Here is a 21147-nt window from a genome sequence, read left to right as displayed (position 1 = left end):
CTAATGTGCTCTACTTAGGGCTACCCTTCAGAAGTATTCAAAATCATCAGTTACTCCCAGGTGCCAATGTCAGGGTCAATGGACTTAGTTGGGTCAAGGAACACTTCCTCCCATACAAAGCTTCCATGCATTCAGAGGAATATCAGAGGCCCTGTTTTTTTTTTACCTCTGGTTCCTGAGGTGTTGTGATGAGCACAAGATGCAGGACCTTTTTGTTCATGGCACCACTGCTATGGAATGGCCACCCCACAAAAGCCTGCCTTGACCCATTACTGCTCACTTGTCATCACCTGGAGGACCTGTCTTTTTCAGAAGGCTTTTGGAGACAGCACATTTCATTTACTATGATTATCTGCCTGAATTCATTCTTTAAAAAGGTAAGGGTGGTGCATGAAAGTTAAGGAGCCAGAAGTGTTGTGATGCTTTAAAATGGTATAGACCTAACAATCATTACTTTGTTTTTGTTTAAAGAAAGATAGTATCTGATTGAGAAAGATAGGAAGATGATAATTGGGGCTAGAATCTGGAAATTCTGTGTATGAGCAAATAGGGGAAGATTGTGATCTGTGCATGTAGAATTAGCCATTTGCTAAGGTGAGAATGTTGGCAATTCTGCTGGCTCTGAAAGTGTAAGACAGTTTACTTTGTTAGATCCTTTTTTAATCAATACAGTTAGACTTTCAGATTGAATGTATCCTCTCCCCCTTCCCTTCTCCCAAGTGTGCAGAGTTTATGTTTTCTAATTATTCTTTTCAGACTAGTGCTTCTCATTCTCCTTGGAAAAACTTCCTTGGGGCATTGATACAGTCTCTATCAACAAGGGATGCCGCCAAGATTTGCACCAGTGCTAATCCTATATGTGACTGTGTGTGACCTTATGTGTGTTGTGTGGCTGCTCCTTCCCTACAGATCTCCAGTAATGCAGCTTTGTTTCTCTGCTTGTTACCTGGATGCTCAACTGAGCAGGAACCTCGAAACACACCAGCTAAACTGGGAAACAATCCTAGGGACATTCTCATTGTTTATATTTTGGAGTTGTCAGCATGAATCCACTTCAGTGTAATGGATCCCTCCTCTGCCTCAGTCTCTTTCTGTATGATTGCAGGGTTGTTGGTTTTTTTTAAATTTTTGTTGTTACTTTTATATTCCACCTTTCTTCCAGGGAGCTGAAGGTGGCACACATGGTTCTCTCCCCTTGCCTTTCTATCATCACAACAACACAGTGAGGTAGGTTAGGTTGAGACACAGTAACCGGCCCAAGGTCACTCATTTGAGCTTCATGGCTGAGAGAGGACTTGAACCTTGGTCTCTTGAGTCCTAGTCTGACACTCTAACCGCTACACCACTACTGGGATACTGCAGGAATCTAAGGCTTATCTAGTCCAGCATCACTGTTCTCACAGTGGTCAGCCAGATGCCCGTGGGAAGTCCACAAACAGGAGTTGGGTGCAAAAGCATCTCTCCCTACTTGTGCTCCTTGCAGCTGGTGTTCAGAGGCACACCAGCTCTAAAAATGACGGCAGGTTGAGAGGAGCTCCCTACCAGAACAGACTTTGCTCGTGTGTTCAAGACATCGATTGTATAAAACATATTTTGCACTGTGCGAAATATGAGCAAGCCAGGGCTGAACTGATATTACCCTTGCTGGTTCCTTTCCCGAGAAAATCAGGTGCTCACTATGTCAGGTTCCTATTGGAAGATGGGACAAACGCTAGAACATTAGCAGTGGCAAAGTTTTTATCGGTGGCTGCAAGAACCAATAATCCCTATCTTTAAGTCTGAACAAAATGCTTGTTTAACCTGGAGGTAGGCTGTCTGAATTTGTGCATTGCTTTGTAATGATTTGTTGGGTCTCTGGACCATAATACAGATTACAAAATATAAAATAAATAAAGGTAGCACCCAGCCTAGCAGCCATTGACCAGTAGCTACTCATGGCCTTATCTTCCATGGATTTGTCTAATCCACTTTTAAAGCCTTCCAAGTTGGTGGTAGCAAATTTCATAGTTTATGCACAGTGTGAAGAAGTACCTTGCCTGTTCTGAATTTTGCAGCTTTCTGCTTCATTGGATGCCCTCTGGTTCTGATAAGATCAGAGGAGGAGAAAAAGAAAAACACCTTATTTTCTGGCATTATGCACCATTTTACAGCATGCACCTCTATCATATTCTCCTTTACTGACCTTTTTTTTTTCCCTAAGAGAAAAAGCCCTAAACACTGGAAGATTTCCTCTCCCCATCTCTTTCTCTCCCCCTCGCTTTTCTCACGCACACCAAATGAAAGTGTTGTGCTGACGTGAACAGCAAAGCATATCTGAGGGCATGATGTTCCATCTTTCCACAGCATAAAGGACTCTCTCTTTAGGTAATTAGTGTTTGATATTTTTTAAACAGATGGGTTTTTGCTGTCTGTGGGCACTGCAGCCTAAAATCAATCTTGAACAAATATTATATTAATTTCCGAGCTTCTTGTCTCTGTGGACAAAACCCCCCATCATCTTCTCATGCACACAGTAATGACGAGAACATTAATATTAGATAATTATGACTTTGAAAGATTAAATGGGGAAAATAAGTGAAGGAAAGCATATTGTTAAATAACAGGCGGCAGATCAGGATGAGTTTCAGGCTGACAGATTCAAATTACAAATAATAATAGTAAACCATAATAATAGGAATCCAGGCAAGAGAAGTGACAGAGGTAAGGACGGAAAGGAGCTGGTTTGTTTGACAAAAAATCATTGGGGCAAAAGTTTATTGGGTTGAAGATTTTTTGGCCAAAGCTGCTAGTACCAATGGAAAGACTTCCACCACCACCACCTGCTCCTCCTCCTCCTCCTTCTGGTCTCAGGTACCTAGCAGTTCGACATAGTGCCCAAAACACCTGCCAGTTATTTGCTAGTGCAGATTTCCAGGTCAAAACTAGCCATTTCAGTAGGGATAAGAAACTCCCCCCTTGTGTGGTATTCTCCCTCTTTATAAACATTTCTTCCCCTATTTGGAAGTTTCATTGTTATCCCTCCCCTGCCCTTGGCCCCTGTAGCGTCTTCCTTTTTCCAATATTCACATGGGTGATTCCACCCAGTCAGGGATCATGCTGTGACTGAATGGCATCACAAAGTAATAAACACAGCCAATTGGTTTTGTCTGCATCATGACCTCACCAGCAGCAAGAGAAGGTACTTGAGGGCGAATGAGAACATTATAAATCAATAACTGAATATTATCTTAAGGAGTGCTGGGGGAAATGCCAAACAGATGAGACACTTTCTGGAACTACTAATTTGTTTGGGCTCAGCTTGAGTTGTTTGAGTTGTTCTGGAACTATTTGAGTTCTTTGGGCTTGGCTCTGTGTTTACCGTTTTATTTCACCCACAGGTTTTCAGGGTTTTGGTTTTTAACCAGTATGGTTCAAAAATATTTCACCAGTATTATAAATTCCCTAATTCTCTCTCAAGCTCCATCTGTATTATCATAGAACTTGACAGTCATTGTTTTCCCCTAATAATCCTGGGATCTGTAATTTGTAAAGGGTGCTGTGAATTGCCAGGAGACCCCTATTCTCTTCCCAGAACTACAGTTGCTAGAGTTCATTGGAAAGAGGGATTGATTGATAAACTACTTTGGGAAAAAAACAAGAAAAAATTCTTTCCAGTAGCACCTTAAAGACCAACTAAGTTAGTTCTTGGTATGAGCTTTCGTGTGCATGCACACTTCTTCAGATACACTTGCATGCACACAAAAGCTCATACCAAGAACTAACTTAGTTGGTCTTTAAGGTGCTACTGGAAAGAATTTTTTTTGTTTTGACTATGGCAGACCAACACGGCTATCTATCTGTGACTGGTACTTTGGGAAATGTAGCTTTGTGAGAGGAATAGAGATCTCCTAACAACTCTCAATTGCCTTAACAAACTACAGTTCCTAATATGCTTTGAGGGAAGCCATGGCTGTTTAAAGTGACATGATACTGCTTTAAATGTACAGTACAGATGGGACATCCAATGAAAAGCCCATATTTCTACAGCTGTTAATGGCTCAAAGCCAAAGGCTCCATTCTCCTGTTCCAAGCTTTATCATAGAGGGGCAAACTGGCAAGAAGAGTCCAGGATAGTTAACAAGAAACCAGGACCATTGACAACTCACTGTGGGGCTCCATGTAATATGATGTTCACTTCTAGGCCAATGGACAAGTGGAGAGCTTGGAATGCTGCTCTTGCCTTGGTCTGGAGACTACTGAAGGGTTAACTGGCCTTCTTCAAAGGAAAACTGTTCAGAATTAAAGGGAGTGGATTCTATGATACAAGGATTTGCTCTGGCAGGGTTGGGGAGCCACTGATTTGGCATCGTAGAGTGGTGTCCTCCCAAGCTGTAGGTGGATCTGTAGAAGAGTCTCCAAAGTCAGTGAACAAGTACAGATCTCCCTCCTTAGCATGCAGAAAATGGATATGTGCCTGTCCCCTGAGGTTCCCCAGTAATGGGATTCTCTCTAGTGGGTTTCTTGCTACAGAGGCTTCCTCTCCAAGTGGTTCCTTGCCATCATCTATGTCTAAGATAGGAAACCTGTGACCCTTTAAATGCTGTGGACTACAACTGTCATCAACCCCAGTCAACATGACCAATGGTCAGGGATGCTGGGAGTTGTAGTTCCACAATATCCAAAGGGCCACAGGTTCCCCATCCCTTTTCTATGTCATTAGACCCCCTCCTCTGTAGGATGGGATCTTGGTCCCTGGGTATCAGGGACTGGCTGGACGAGGAGGAGTGGTGGCTGCCAGTTGCCCAGCAGACGCCTGAGAGTGACAACAGGGAGGAGGTGGATTTTGAGCCTGGCTGGTGGGACAGGGAAGAGCGGTCCACAGAGGGAACCAGAGGGGAAGCGTTGGAGCCAGAGAGTGGGAATGAGGGGGAGAGGCATGGTGTGGGCACAGACATAGATGGAAAGAGAGAAGAGCCTCTTCTGCTTTGCAGGACAGTCCTCTTCTGGCCCCTTCTCTCCAAGAAAGGAGAGCTGAAAAAAGGAAAGAGGAATTACAGTGGTACCTTGGGTTGCATACACTTCAGGTTACATACGCTTCAGGTTACAGACTCCACTGACCCAGAAATAGTACCACGGGTTAAGAACTTTGCTTAAGGATGAGAACAGAAATTGTGCTCCGGCGGCGCAGCAGCAGCAGGATGCCCCATTAGCTAAAGTGGTGCTTCAGGTTAAGAACAGTTTCAGGTTAAGAACAGACCTCCGGAATGAATTAAGTACGTAACCTGAGGTACCACTGTACTGGCTCATAACCCCTACCAGGCCGTGGGCCTGACAAACTCCATTTTCTAGAATTGTGTTCTGAAATTCAGATGCAACCCCGTCTGTTACCATTCTGCTTCCTCTTCCTGCTCTGGCCATTCCTTCTGCATCTGCTCCCTTTCCTGCCATCCTATTGCAGAGAGCGTGTCAATGTCTTCTCGGTGAATGCAGCCAAATGAAACACCGCTGGTCTAGCATGCATTGTTAATGGCAAACTTACTTGGGAGTTGGTTTGCGAGAGGAGAACCTGTGTTCATTTTCCTCCCCAAGGAATCCTGCAAATGCTGAAAACCCTCAGCGCCATGTTGTTAAAAAAGCATGAAATTCAGCAGGCACCCAATGCATCTTTGACGCTGTGTTATTTGTGGCCTCCTCTTTGATTTGCAGCTGTGAAGTGGAGGAATGTGATTAGGGAAGCTAAGTTATCCCTGCTGACCTTCTCCTCCCTGCTCCTTCTGTTCGCTCTCCTATCAGTGCCATCTCTTCCCTTTTCAGAACCAGCTCTGATTTGCTCTGAATTGGATTTTCTGACCCTCTGGTGGGAAAGGGCATCAGATTGGAAGGATCTGTAAGGGAATGTAATGTGTGCACTGATTATATATATAAAAATTTTAAAAAGCCTTTTTCAAGCAGGGCTTGCTGGAAGCCTTTAAGCCATTTGCTCTCTTATCTATTTTTATATGGCATTTAGGGCTTTGTATGTAATGTGGTTTGTTCCTTTCCTTCCTCGTGATTCCTATTTGATTGAATTACATCAGAGGCGGGAGGAACACAAATCTTACCCAAAGGAGAACACACACACACACACTTTCATTGGGTTTTTGTTTTTGGCTTTTTTGTAGCTGTTTTTGAGCTGAAGATTACAGGAACTGAATCATGCATCGGCAAATGCTTTCAGCAACTGGCTCAGTTAGCAGCAAGTCCGCCTTCATCTTTTGGCCCCTGCTGAGAGATTGGGGAGTGGATTGTGTTTTGCAAATTGACCAGGTGGTTTATTTTCCCAGTTGCACTGTTTGCAGGCGAAAGAGACTAGCAGTGGCCTCTCTTTCAGGTTGTGTTCATGTGAACATAGTTGCTTCTGTGGAACTGGCCTAGGAGGACGTGACGTAATTCTGTACTGTTCACATTCATTTTGAAAATAGGAATACACACACACACACACACACACACACACAGCAAATGCATGAAGGATATGGCAGAATTCTTTGCTAAACTTCCATCATATTTCATTAGTTTTCAGATCTGTCTTTTACATCATGTGAAAGATCAGGTGTAACCTGGAGATTAACAGTTAAGGAAAGATCAGGCAAATGGAATAAGTTGTCTTGTGAATGAAGCTCTATGCTTGGTAACTGTAAGGCAAGATTCTGCAACTTGCTCCACACCCCAAATGATGTTGGACTACAACTCCCATCATCCTTGACCAATGGCCACAAGAACTGGGGCTGGTGGGAGTTGGAGTCCAAGTTGGGGAAGGCTATAGTAGGGTATGGACTAGGGGACTGAGTGAGATGTTCTATGGAAAGCATGAGTTTGGAGGGGGAATTTGGACAAGGCATCAAACCGGTGTGCTGGGAGACAGTTCTCGGCATACAGGACAACAAAGGGAAAGGGTTGAACCTTCTGAGAGAGGATAAGATCTTCAGATGGTTGAGGCTGGTGGAACAAAGACCATAGGCAGAGATCTATTGAGTTATGAAACCAAAGAGAGGAGGTGGACTGAGGTTATGGAGGTGGGCTTTGAAGATAAGGATGAGGAGCTTATTTAGGAGTTAGAAGTTGAGTAACAGTTCATGATCAGAGCTCAGCAAAGAAGCAAAAAGAAATGGGAAATATCTGTGGATTTAAAAGAGGATTAGACAAATCCATGGAAGATAAGGATATCAATGACTATTAGCCATGATGTCTACGTTCTACCACCATTGTTGGAGGAAGTATGCCTCTGAAGACCAATTGCTGGGAATCACACATGGGGTGTATGTTATTTCTCAAAGGCCCTGCTTGCAGCCTTTCCATAGATATCTGGCTGGACACTTTGAGAAGATGCTGGACTAGATGGGTCTTTGGCCTGATTCGGCAGCAAGGCTCTTCTGACATTCTTATGCAGCATCTTTATAATGATCTGATGCTGACTTGAAGTAAGATTGCTATCTGTTCCCCTCCCCACCCCCTGATTCCAGTGTTCCTGTGCCTTTAACACAGTGTTTCTCAAATTTGATACTCCAGCTGTTTTTGGACTAAAACTTCCATCATCCCTAGCTAGCAGGACCAGTGATCAGGGATGATGGGAGTTATAGTCCAACAACAGCTGGGGACCCAAGTCTGAGAAGCACTGCTAAGAGCTTCATGTCAAACAGAAATTCAACAGAATAAAAAAAGTCCTTCCAGTAGCACTTTAGAGACCAATTAAGTTTGTTATTGGTATGAGTCTTTAAGGTGCTACTGGAAGGATTTTTTTTTATTTTGTTTGGACTACAGCAGACCAACATGGCTACCTTCCTGTAACTAGAAATTCAACTAGTTAATCTTCCCTTTTAGATGGAGAGACATGTTCTCAGGCTGGCACCTAAGAGTCCTTGTTTTCCCTTTCAACACAGATATTAATAGACTCAGGCCCATGTGCTGTTCTGAATTCAGCACCACTTGCTTCAGAGTAACCTGATGCTTAAGTAAAATTGTTGTTTTATCTGGAAAATGTTTTCTGCACCCAGTGATTGGCTGCTTCTTGGATTGCACAGTTGGTTTTAAAGATGTGAAAAGAGTCGGAGTGTGTGTTGCCAGCAGCCCACCCCCCAGATTAAAGGCATCATTTTCTGCTTCTCAAAAAAGAAAGAAAAGGGAGCATTGCCAGTAGATGGCGATGAAGAATATATAACCGTATAGTGTAGCATTTATATGGAGTGGAATATATTCCAGGAGTGCAGGCTTTTTAAATGGATCTCATCAGCCAGCCCCTACTCAGTAGGGTTCCAGTTCTGCACAGCAGGTAAGGAAAGGGCAGTTAATCGCTTGGTGACTGCAAGACTGCGGGATAGGAGAGGCTGTGCCTGGAGAACATATCCTACCCTTGAGCTCTTGATTAAAACTGGAGACTGCATACTGGGCACAGGAGATGTATCAGACCATTGCCAGTCCTAGCTGCTGTTCTTTTAAAAAAATAAAATAAAACAGCAACATGGTGGGATGTGCTTGGCAACCTGATGACCAAATGAAGAGTAAAATACATAGGCTGGGTTGAACTAGGACCTCTTTGAGTTTATACTGATAAACACCTGCCAAGGGAAAACAATGATGGTTGTGGTAACTAAGTCTAACAACAAACAAACAAAACTGAAGGTCAAAAGGTGGCAAAGCCCCCACCCACAGGAGGTGGAGGTACAGCTGTACCACTTATGCAGGGGGGTTGAGTAGATGAGCCCAAGGGTCCCTTCCAACTCTACAATTCTTTGATTCTAGGAAATCAGCCTCATGTAACCAACATGCTGAACTCTAATTAAGGCATGAAGGGGTTAAGACCATAGAGTAAGCTGTCCTGCCAAGCTTAGCTAGGTCACACACCCCACCTTGGGAGGAAGAGAACACTTTCCCAAAGCCACACCATGAACCTGAGCAGGTAGACTTTGCTGCATCACCACCCTTGGGTCCCATAACTCCAGCACCCAGAGAATGAGCCTTGGGGCTAGCCCATCACCTTGAATGGTGTATAATGTGGGTGCTGTTCACCTGACAAGCATATCCAGACGTGAGGAGTATCAACATGTGTTTTAATCCCAATTTTAACTTATTGTTGATTTTAATTATTTCTTGATTGCATTAAATAGTTGTTTTTAACTGTGTTTAAACTGATATTTTTGTTGTTGTTTTGTAAACTGCTTTGAGGTTTTATTACAACCGAGTGGTATATAAACCTTGCAAAACAAATAAATAAAATAAATATGAAAACTGCTGCATTGCTCCAGTACCTCTTTGGCCCCTTCAATCCCCTGCCCTGCCCCACATGGCAGAGTGAATGTCTGCAATAGCACCATTTCAGAGGCTTGAGAGAATAGGGAATGAAGACAAGGCTTGATATTTACCCCAGCTCATGGTCATTTAGCCCTAGAACCTATGTCCAGGGAAGCATCCCAGATATGAACTACTGAGAGATTTGAAGTGATAAAAAGGACACCTCAAAGCGTATGTTGATCACCTCTGAGCTGCTGTTTGACCTCCCCAGAGGTCTTAGACCCCAGTTCCACATCAGACAGCTCAGCTGCTTAAGAAACAAAAGGCTTCTGCAATTCACGAACACACAAGGCAGTGGGAAGAAACTCACAGGGTTGCGAGGAGTATTTATTGGCCTCTTAATATCCTTTCCCTGAAAATGCAACAATCTGTTTTGCCAGCAAATACACACACACACACACACACAGAGAGAGAGAGAGAGAGAGAGAGAGAGAGAGAGAGAGAGAGAGAGAGAGAGACTCTCTAAGGCAAAGACTGCAGATTTCCCCCATTAACGTTATTGATGATCTCAGCAGAGCCAACCGAGATCAAAACGGAAGACTGCGGAGTAACATACGACTAATTAGGGAGATGCAGCTTCACGGGGGCCAAGCCTGAGATGGGTGTATTGGCACGAGGAGTCTCTTCATTTGGTGCATCACATTCAAGAGAGAAAGTGGGGGGTAGAGGGCGGAGAGGGGAGGGGGATTACAATTCTGCCTCTTGCATAATTGATGGGAACAAGAGAGGTGCTCATGGCTTAAAGACACAAGTAATGAAAAACGTTGTCAAAACAAGCCACTCAACGCTCATCTTACACTGTTGACCTTCAACTGGTGGGTTATGAATAGGTATGCATTAATCTGCCCATTTCATTTTCTCTCCATGTCTCATTTGTTTCCCCAGTCTTAGTTTCAATTTGCCACATTCTTGCATCAATTTGCTATCATCATTATTAGTAGCAGTAGTAGCAGTAGTAGTATTCGTATTATTTTAAACCACCCTGTCCTCATGAAAATTTGATAGCATTTTTGTGTGAATTTCTTCTAATATAGATATTTTGTGTGCATTCCCCCCCCCCTACTATACACATACAATCTGCACAGAGATCTGCAGTGCATTGCAAAATTCAGAGAAGTGTGAATTTCAAAGGATAGCCATGTCTCTATTCATTCACTGTTTCAGGAAGTGTGAATTTGGAAGGTCTGCATTAAGATGTGAAAACCAAACTGACTTTCTTCCCCATCCCTCATGATGACTAGGGATTCTGGAGGCATTTGACATTTGCAAATCCCAATATGGAATGACTTTGATCTGCACCCCAATTTGCAAGGACAGCAAAATAGGATTTTAGGACTTGCTGGCTGTTCTAATATAGTTATTGGCTCAAAAAAGGTAGGAAAGTATCCATATATATTTTTAAATGCATCTTCTGCAGGAGAACATTTATTTATGCATTTTAAAAGCAAAGTTTTGCGTATATCCACCATATTGGTCTGGATCCAGGCCACACTTTCCTGCCAAATCTGGATCATTTACTTCTGAGTCCGGCTTATAATCAAGCTTTTACAGGCAGAGGAGCCATGAATTAAGTCGAGACTTAATTTGTAATTTGAAATACTTTGGTAGCCTTTGTTAAAGGATCGCTCGCCCTTCTCAACAGGTGGTGCTGGCTGCCTAGTGTCATTCATTGGGAAATGTGTCTAGTGATTGCACATGGTATTTTTTAGATTGTAAAAGGCACTGGATGGTGCCAGAGATCTACAATATATTTTCCCCTTTCAAAAGGATCTCATTTTAGGGGCTGCAAGCTATATTTGGGGGGAGCTTATATTCAGACCAATACAGCTGTTTTTCAGTGCAGATTCATGCAGAACTGAAGTTGGAAAGGACATATGGGTGAACTCATGCAAAAGTGTTATGGATTGGAACCAGCGAATCATTCACCCCCAGTTATGTCTTACTATGCAGGGGCAGAACCCCACCACCACCTGAGGTTTCTTGATGTCTTGTTAAAAAAAGGCAAAAAAAGAACAGGAGGAAGATGAACAGAGAGAGCACAGGAAGAAGTGTGTGTGTGTGTGTGTGTGTGTGTGTGTGTGAGAGAGAGAGAGAGAGAGAGAGAGAGAGAGAGAGAGATATAGAAGGAACTGAGACAAACCTAGCAGCAGAGAAAGCATGGAATCTGACATATCTGGTTAAAATTCTAAAGGATGTCACATACTGTAGGTTTGGGTTAAAGGGAACCAGGTCTTGTTTTAACAAAAGTGTAAAGCTATTGTCTCAGTTCCACATACATTGATTTTCTGGGCAGTGGCATAGTGTGGGGGGTGCAGGGGGGCCGGGCGCACCGGGCACAACATCTGGGGGTTAGGGTTAGGGGGCGCAAATCCACGGGTTAGGGGGCGCAAATTACTTGCCTTGCCCCGGGTGCTAACAACCCATGCTACGCCACTGGCTCTGGGGTAAACTTGTCTAACCCTAAGTGAAAAATCTAATGAGGTAGATTTATACAGAGGGTCGGTGAGGACTGGTGCCCACTGGGATTGGTAGGGCACAAAGCAAGGATACCAACAGTAGATGGCACCAAAGCCGATAGCATGCAGAGTCAATTTATTCTAGTTTTGCATCCATCCTTCTTTTCTTCTCTACTGCATTTTTAAAAGGCACAACACTGAGGATGAGGAGGGGGCAGATGAAAAGTAATGCCACCCTCTGGACAGGTTGTAAATAAGAAGGCAGGCAGCTGTGGGCTGGCTGATGGCTGGCTAAGCCTGGGACAGCCTCCATTGCGGAAGAGGCAAAATTCCTCCTATTTAACATATTGTTGAATCAAAATGCCCATTGAATTGCCACAACACGCTCCAAAAATATTTCTGCCGCAAATAAAATAAGAATTCATAGGCAACACACATATTTGACTTGCTCCAAGGTGGCCTGGATTCCTTGTTGACAATAAGCAGGGTGCAGTTGCAGTGCATGGTGGGAAACGTACCATTCAGAATGCAAAAGCTTGGCTCTCAGGTAAGAGGCATGCATGGAATTTGACTCTCCCTTCTAAATTAAGCCCTGGAAACACATGCTAAATGGCCTAACCTGGAACTTTCTCTGCCCTGCTCCTGTTGAAACTTCCCCCAAACAAGCATCTCTTACCGCAACTTTTTGCTTCATGGTTTAGGACTTCATTAATTTTATTTAATTTTTTTGGGACCAGGTGATGTGCCGGAGGGAAGGGAAGGAAAGTTTCCCATTCTCATGTTGCAGGCTGTGCTCTTGGCTGCAACCTTCCCCCACACCCCTTCTGTAGCACTTCACCTTAAGGGCACCCTTCTTGTCATCTGGGGCCCTGCCAAGATTCCTCCCCATCTTGGAAGCTGCACCTTCATTCAGTGCCTACAGGAAAGCTACGTATTATTGTAGCTCAAGCTGGCTGCGGTGGAGGAGCAATAAGAGGTTATTAGGTGTCATAACATGATAAACATATTATTGATGGTTAGGTGGAAGCAGTCATGTTGTTCCTTAGGGGGTGGAACGATAGTGAGATATGCTTGGGCAAGGATTGGGAGGGAGAGCAGGGAGAGGTGGAGATGGTAAAAGAGTCTGGTGGTGGTGGGAAGAGTTTGCCTCCAAGACATCATAGTGGAGCACCACCAAGGAAGGTTCAAAGAAACACCTTTGTCATGTTTAGTGATTACTGCAGGGGGCATGGCTGGCTCACGAATCAAAATTATTGTGCTCATGGAAATCAGTTGGGGCAAAATGGTTTCCTTATGGAAGGGCTGGTTCACTCAGTACAAAAGGACCCCAGGAGATGTTCCTGGAGACATATACTTTACTTCTTTGTTTATAAGAATATTTATAAGCCGGCAAGTCATTAAAAATATAATGATGGTGTACAATAAATTCATTAAAACATCGTTAAATTATGAAACCATAAAGTGCAGAGCAAATGACCAACACAAAATCAAATTAATTTTCTAAAACTGCTTGGTGAACAGAAATGTTTTCAGCAGTGGACAGAATATCAAAATGACAGGGGCCTGCAGGATCAGTGCCCCAAAATCCTGGTAACAATATGCAAAAGGCTTAATTTGTATAGAAACTAAACAACAACAAAAAGTAATACAGTGGTACCTCGGGTTACAAACGCTTTGCGTTACAAACACTTTGGATTACAAACTCTGCTAACCTGGAAGAGTTACCTTGGGTTGAGAACTTTGCCTCAGGATAAGAACGGAAATCATGCTCAGGCAGCACGCCAGCAGCAGGAGGCCCCATTAGCAAAAGTGCGCCTCAGGCTAAGAATGGTTTCGTGTTAAGAATGGACTTCCAGAACGAATTAAGTTCATAACCCGAGGTACCACTGTAATTGGCAGATTCCAGGACTGATTAGGGTTCTCTGTGTAATGAAGATGTGGAAAGTCTGTTGTTGTCTCAATGCTATAGTAACATAAATACAACATAGGGATATGGGATACTGACTTAGATCATTTGCTCATCTGAATCGTATTGTCTGCATTGACTGACAGTAGATCTCTAGGGTTTAAGAAGGGGGGCATCCCAGCCATTCTAGAGATTCTAGAGCCTGAACCTGGACCTTCTGCTTACAAACAAGATGGTCTACCATGGAGCTATGGCCCTCCCCTAAATGGATCCATCCATGCCTATTTTTCTAGGGGGGAAATGGGGAAAACTCATCATCCTCTCCTCCTCCCTGCTGTGGGGCCCACAATGGCACCCACCTGAAAGGTGCTGGAACTGCATTCTGGTGAGTTCCTGCTGAAAAAAATCTCTGTCTCTATCCATGTTGGGAGCTAGTTCTGTTTGTTCATGAATTTATAAATCGAAGCATTCCCCAGATCTCATTCTCTGCTGAAGCAGCACCCGAGGCAAGGCCAAAAACCAATACAATGACATGAAATCACAAAGCATCAATGAAAAGAACAAGGCACAATTGTTATCCATAATACCAGCCATAAAACCACAGCAGGAGTAGTGAGTTTCTTTTTGCAGAATTCTACCGCTGAGTTAAGCAGCAGTGGCTAAAATATATTTCCAGTTATTCAGCTTCAAAGCCATTTTGAGTTTCATCCAATGTCAAAAGACCATCAATGTCAATATGCACCTGAGTAGTAAGAACACAGGGAAGCTTACTTCTACTGAATCAGACCACTGACCCACCAAGCTCAGTACTGTCTACACTGACTGGCAGTTGCTCTCCAGGGATTCAAACAGGGAGTTGTTCGCAGCCCTTCTTGGAAAGGCTGTAGAGTTTAATCCATTGTCTCTTCATGCAAAGCAGCTGTTCTACCCCTGAGCTAAGGCACTCCCTCAGGGAAGGGGTGGGTGTCTTGGGCTGGTACTACACATAATTGTGTGAAGAAGGACTGCAATATTCCAGCCCATGGGTCAGATTATCATGATATTGAGCGAGAAAAGACTCCCCCAAAGGTCTCACAGTCCTCAAAGCTGATTGGAAATGTCCAAGAAAGAGCCTTAAGGTTGCTTGATCCTGTATTTGAGGTAACAGAGAAAATTCAGTTTTCAAGATACCTAGCTGGTGTGCTTTCACTTTAAATCCCCATCCGTTGTTGAGGGGATGATGCTTAGGCAATGTCAGAGGTGAGTTTAAGGCAGCCATTGAGTTGAAGCCAGGGACCAGACATCAGGGAGTAGGGCCAAGTGGAGCAAGCCAGAAGTCAATTTGAGAACCAGAACTGGGGAACGTGTCAGTAAAGACTTCTGTTGCGAGACAAAGTCTCCATCTGAATAGGAAACCTGTTCCTACTGAAGAGAATCAATAACCTAACTGGGTAGGTGGATCCACTCCATTACCTGTTCACTGCTCATCATCTGGTGTAGCTGTACAAAGCACTTTTCCTTCCCTCTTCCAGTTTTAGCAGCTTCCAACAGACAATAATAAGATTTGCTCTAGGCTAGGCTTCAGCTTTCGGCCTTTGCTGGAGCAATGTCAGTGTGGCTCGTGGAGCTGTCCTAGGTCCTGCAGACCTTGCATCTGCCCTTGATTTGGGGGGCGGGGGGGATGAGAAATTGAGATAAACATAAAGTGATGGATCCATCCATTGTTAGTTATGTGGCACCATATGAAGACTATCCATAAAATGTGAACTTCCAGTAGTATCTATACAACTGTGATAAAATAGAAAGTGAAATTGAAATGAAAATTGGTTCACTTATGTTTTTTATTATTATTATTAAAAAAGATCACGACCATCATCACACACTGAAGTGAAAAAAGAGCAGCATGGGCATATGAATGAATGAATGCATGCAAACTGGATATAATCTGATCCACCCATCTCTAATGAGAACCCTCGTGGAACCAGAACCTTGCTGAAGCCTGGAAGATCTACACAAATTCTGTCCCCTTGAAAGTGATTTGTCTACCACTTCGGGGAGATTTGGGTGCCTGTCCTGTCATTCTTTTTAAAGTGTTGTTGGCTTATTTAAAGTAGTCTGAAGCTGGAGACATCTGTGGGAGTTACTTCCTGAAGCAGAAAATGGAAGGAAGAAGGGTTGGAATTTTGTCAGGAGGTTCCTTCTGACTCAAACTGAGCTTTTCTGGTTAATGTTTCAATACTGGGACAGGTAATGGAAAGAACCACTACTTATGTTAACTACAGGTTTTGTGCGTGTGCCTGTGTAAAAACAAGCATAATAACATCAGGGGCCCCTTCAACAAAGGATTGCTAGCAAAGATGGTGCAATTAAATACTATTTTGGTCTGCCAAACTGTACCTGTTTCTGCTGCTTCCTGCCTCCCCCTCTTAAGATATGCTTTTACCTACCAAAGAATATTTTTAAAACACTGCAAGCAGAAAACAAAGCCACCCCCCTCAAGAATCATTCTACTCCAATCATACGCAGCAAGCAGCCTCCACAGGTGACTGTTAAAATAAACACCCTTTTCAGAGTCTGGAGCTTCATTTGCATAAAACAATCCTTTCTGCAAATAAAAACTCAGTATTGATGACGTGGGCAATGGGTAGCTTTCTCACCACCACCCTCTTTCAGACTCATGGCTGAGATTGTTGTGAGCATCTCATAGACACCAAATTCATGATAAGAAAGGGACTCTAGTCCCACAGCATTATCCATGTGCACAATGACCTGTGTTCTGGGTTGCATCAAAGCGGGGAAAGCTTAGAACTGGAATAATGGCAATGCCGTGTGATGATTGACTATTGTCATGAAGTCAAGCAGAGAGAGGCAGCACTTCTTGCCCTCACTCTATGGAACAGGAGGACGACCCATGGTTCACAGGCCACATGCACCCCTTGGCTGCTCTAAGTGTGGCCCCACACCCTGCCCACTTTCCATCACTGATCAGTGGGCAAAGACTGACGTTCTCAGTGATTTGGGCTGCATCAGGAAGCTTTAAGCTTCCTTCCTCCACAACTTGAAGCCAAGATCACTGTCCATGCAATTTTTCTTTTGTCCACCCAGAGTGCTTTAACATCTACCCCTCCCTAGTCAGGACGGGAGTGCTGAGGGAGGAGATTTGAGGGGGTGTGGGTGTTACTTTAGCCTCTGATGGAAGTGGGGGGGGGAGTTGATGTGTGAGAGAGACAGAGGGGGAAAGGTTGTGTATGTGTGTGCCCATGATGTGTGCAAGAGAGCAAGAGTGTGTGTGGGGGGGGTCTGTGTCCTTGTGCATGGGTGTGTGTGTGCGCGCACGCACGTACACACGGACACACAGGTTTCTGAATCTTCAACCTACTTCTGATCCACTGCACAAAGTCCTTTTATGCAGCCAGAAAGGTTGTCCATCCACAGAACTGATTGGGTGGGGAAATGGTACCCAACAGTTGACTTGTCTCCTAGGAGCATCTTCCATTGCTTGTATCATAAAGCATGTGAGCTAGGAAGAGGATAGTTTCTTGAAAAGCACCATTCCTCCTTCTCAAGAGCTGCACCCATTTTCATGGTTTGTGTGCAAGGCTGAATTAAGGGATGTGTTAACTGAGCTTCAGCCTTGGGCCAACTGTCTCAAGGGCAGTGAAGTATTCTCAGGCTTTCAGGGACCAACCCTGATCATCCAGGCAGGCCATTAGGCCCTCACTTCCAGACAGGAAGGGCTATAAAGGACTTTCTATTAGGCTGAGGGTGCATTCAGACAAGGGGAATCTTGTGTCAGTTTTCCTGAGTCAAATGCTAGTGCTTCTGTCCCATTTCCTAACATTCCTTTCACACGGTGGTCCTGTTGCCTTATGGAACTGTGCCTTTTTCATCAATATACCAGCATGTCACACTAAATTTCATTCACACAAATGGTCAGGATGTGGAATAACAATGAACCTCAGTGGGCAACAGTGCCACTCCCCAACCTTTTCACACATGCTTGCTTCTGTTCCCCATGATTCCCCCATGAAAATGGCAGGAAATAACTGTATGCTGGTATACCACCCCAAATGCCACCACTGTGCTTCTGCTATTTTTTGGGTTGATCAGGTTGCAAATGGATTTTTTTTCCTGGAAGCAATTGACATGGAAATGAGCACGAAAATGCCAGTATATTCTGCTAGATTTGACGCCGTGTGAAAGCTCAAACATAATGCAAAGACTCACAGTTAGGGAACTGTCAGGGAAAACGAATAAACTGTTATGTGAATGCAGCCTACTGTAAGATGAGACCACAACAACCTTCCTGGCTCTGACGTGTTTCTTTATATCTGTTCCTGCCTCAATTCTCCTAATACAACTCATGACTCCCACTTCCCAGCTCCCGTCTGACAGCTGCCTGTTACAGCTCAGCCTTGATGAGCGATTGACATGCATGTATGTGCCAACCAAGCTATTCTTTAGTTGCTTATTAGTGAGTTTAATGTCCCATTTCCCATGAAACATCTCCCTCTGAGGCTGTTGGCTTCCTGCTGGCTACCTTTTTTGCAGGTGTCACTACCACAAGCTGTAGTAAAGGACCCCTGACCATTAGGTCCAGTCGTGACCAACTCTGGGGTTGCGGTGCTCATCTCGCTTTATTGGCCGAGGGAGCCGGCGTACAGCTTCTGGGTCATGTGGCCAGCATGACTAAGCCACTTCTGGCAAAACAGAGCAGCGCACGAAAATGCTATTTACCTTCCCGCCAGAGTGGTACCTATTTACAGTGGTACCTCGCAAGACGAATGCCTCGTAAGACGAAAAACTCGCAAGACGAAAGAGTTTTTCGTTTTTTGAGTTGCTTCGCAAGACGAATTTCCCTATGGGCTTGCTTTGCAAGACAAAAACGTGTTGCAAGTTTGCTTCCTTTTTCTTAAAACCGTTAATACCTAGGGTGCATTGCTTGAAGAGGTGCAGTTGTGACTTGACTTCGAGGAGCAACTCATAGCACGCGGTGTGGTAGCCTTTTTTGAGGTTTTTGAAGACTTTGGTGATTTTTGAAGCTTTTCCAAAACTTATTTTGCAGCCATTTGGTAAGTTAAACTTTTAAAACTTTTTTTGGAGTTTTTGGATTTTGGGTTGGGGTGTTTTCTAGGAGGTTTGGTGCTTTTGAATTTTTTGGATGTGAAGCACTGATTTTTTTTGTAGGGGGGGTTGCGAAGGTAGGAGCTGTGCTGCCATGGGGCCCAAGAAGACTGTTGCTGCAGAGGCCGGCGAGAGGAAGAAGGAGAAGAAATAACTGAGGGACATTTGCCAGAAGTGGAAAGATGTGCAGGCTTTTGCACAGCGGCACCACCCTGACAAGGACCTGACACGTGACCTTGCAAACACTTTTGATACGAGGGTCATGTCGTCTTTCAGTGAGGTGCTGAAAAGGCGGATGAAGCAGCAGACCATGGACAGGTTCTTCAGCAAGAAGCAAAGAGTGGAAGAGGAACCTTCTTCGAGTTGTCCCCCAGAGTCTTAGAAAATGTATGTACAGTACTGTACACTTTGGTGATTTTTAAACTTTTTTTGACCATAGGAACGCATTAATTGATTTTCAATGCATTCCTACGGGAATCTGTGCTTCGTAAGACAAAAAATTCGCAAGACGAAAAAACTCGCAGAACGAATTAATTTCGTCTTGCGAGGTACCACTGTATCTACTTGCACTTTGACGTGCTTTCAGCTGCTAGGTGGGCAGGAGCTGGGACCGAGCAACGGGAGCTCACCCCGTTGCAGGGATTCTAACCGCCAACCTTCTGATCGGCAAGTCCTAGGCTCTGTGGTTTAACCCACAGTGCCACCCATGACCCAGTGCACAAGCTGTAGTGATGGCCACCAATTAGCATGGTTTTAAAAAGATACTGAGAAAAGGGCTATTAATAGTGATTAGCCATGCTTTCTATGGCTGCGGCTAATCTTGCCCCTTCCTAAAATTTATTTATTGGTGTGTGGGTTTTTCCATTTCTTTTTGTTAATCTACCAAAGAATAAAATAAAATAAAATAAAATCTGGATTAAGGGATTTTCTCAGGACCCCTTTTGGTGTAGTGCTGGTGGCACTCACCCTTCTTCTGATAGAAAATGCTCTGTAGCATGGGGAGATTGTGAGAAATGCCCCTCTTTATTGCCTGAGGAATATTGGAGGGTATGTAAGGAAGGGCTGTTGTTCTCAGTTCCTGCTCAAGAGCCTCCTGGAGCCTCCTGATTTGCTCCTGTGAGAGCAGGAAGCTGGACTAGATGAGTCTTTGATATGATGCAGCAGGAGTCTCCTTAAGAGGATGCCCAGTGGTCATTGCCCAAAAGGCACAAAGTGTACAGCAGATGCCAATTTCCAGGAACTGGACTCTTCCGGTCCACATTAAGTTACCTGCATGATGCAAAAGGCAGATCCTACTTCCTCATTACTGTTTGTGACATACTTACCCCGAGCCTTCTGAGATCATAGGGTAGCATTGGCCATGGAATAGGCAGGTGCTGAAAGAAGCCTTTGCCTTTCAGAGGAGAACAAAGCAGCCACCAGCCTCACTTGGATGTTAATAGCAAAAGAGGGCAGCAACTTAATGGTTGCTTACTGAGAACCCGTCCAGCCTCAAGGGAGAGCCCCCGGCCGAAGGAAGTTCAGCTAATCTTGCCTGCCAGTAATTACAACATCGGCTGGCTGGCTATAAAATGAAGCTACAACAAAGTTCCAGTTTTAATTGAAATTTCCTGGGATCTGTTATTACATGGCAGCGATTGTTCCACCGTGCTAATGAGCCTTTGCTCAGATGATTATCCAAGTGTCTCTCCAGTCGCTATTTCATTATTGTATTATTAATGATCAGATAGGATCTGTCACAGCTGAGATGGCGCCTGAACTTATCAGGCACCAGAGACGACTGTGCACACCCCAGATACGCACGTGAATACAATTCCGTGTGTGAACACACACAGAGGCTCCTGAACAACAGCGATGATGACTTTATCCATCTATTTCCCCCTCACTCCTCTTCACTTTGATCACAGTTGTAGCAGAACCTCCTTGGAGGATTCCACCACTGAGTTTGCAGAAGCGAGTTTGCAAAGATACCTTTCCCCGTCAGACATTACCATACACAACTTTTTTTCTCATATTTTGAAAGGACGCATCTATATATAAATGTGCTACATGCAGCCCAGGCCGCCTCACGGGCACAAAAATAATAATAATAAATTGTAGGCTGCTGAAAGCCATCAAAAACACACTGCTAGCAATAGCAAAATCAAAGGCAAGCTGTTCCACAAATTATGCTACCATAAGGAATTCTCTTCAGTGCAGCAGGGAGCACATTCCAAATGGAAAATCTCTGATGTTTAGTGACGCAGAACAGAGATCTCCCATCACATGCATTCAAAAAGCCAGGCTGGTTGCTGGTCAGGGTACACCTAGTTTTTAACCTTTTCAAGCTGTTGGTGCTGGTGGGATTGTCAGGATGAAACCTGTAGGTTATTGTAATAG

The sequence above is a fragment of the Podarcis melisellensis genome (assembly GCF_964234715.1).
Source record: "Podarcis melisellensis genome assembly, chromosome: 15".
Classification (NCBI taxonomy): Eukaryota; Metazoa; Chordata; class Lepidosauria; order Squamata; family Lacertidae; genus Podarcis; species Podarcis melisellensis.
The sequence above is the reverse complement of the archived record's forward strand: the minus strand, read 5'-3'. Positions refer to the sequence as shown.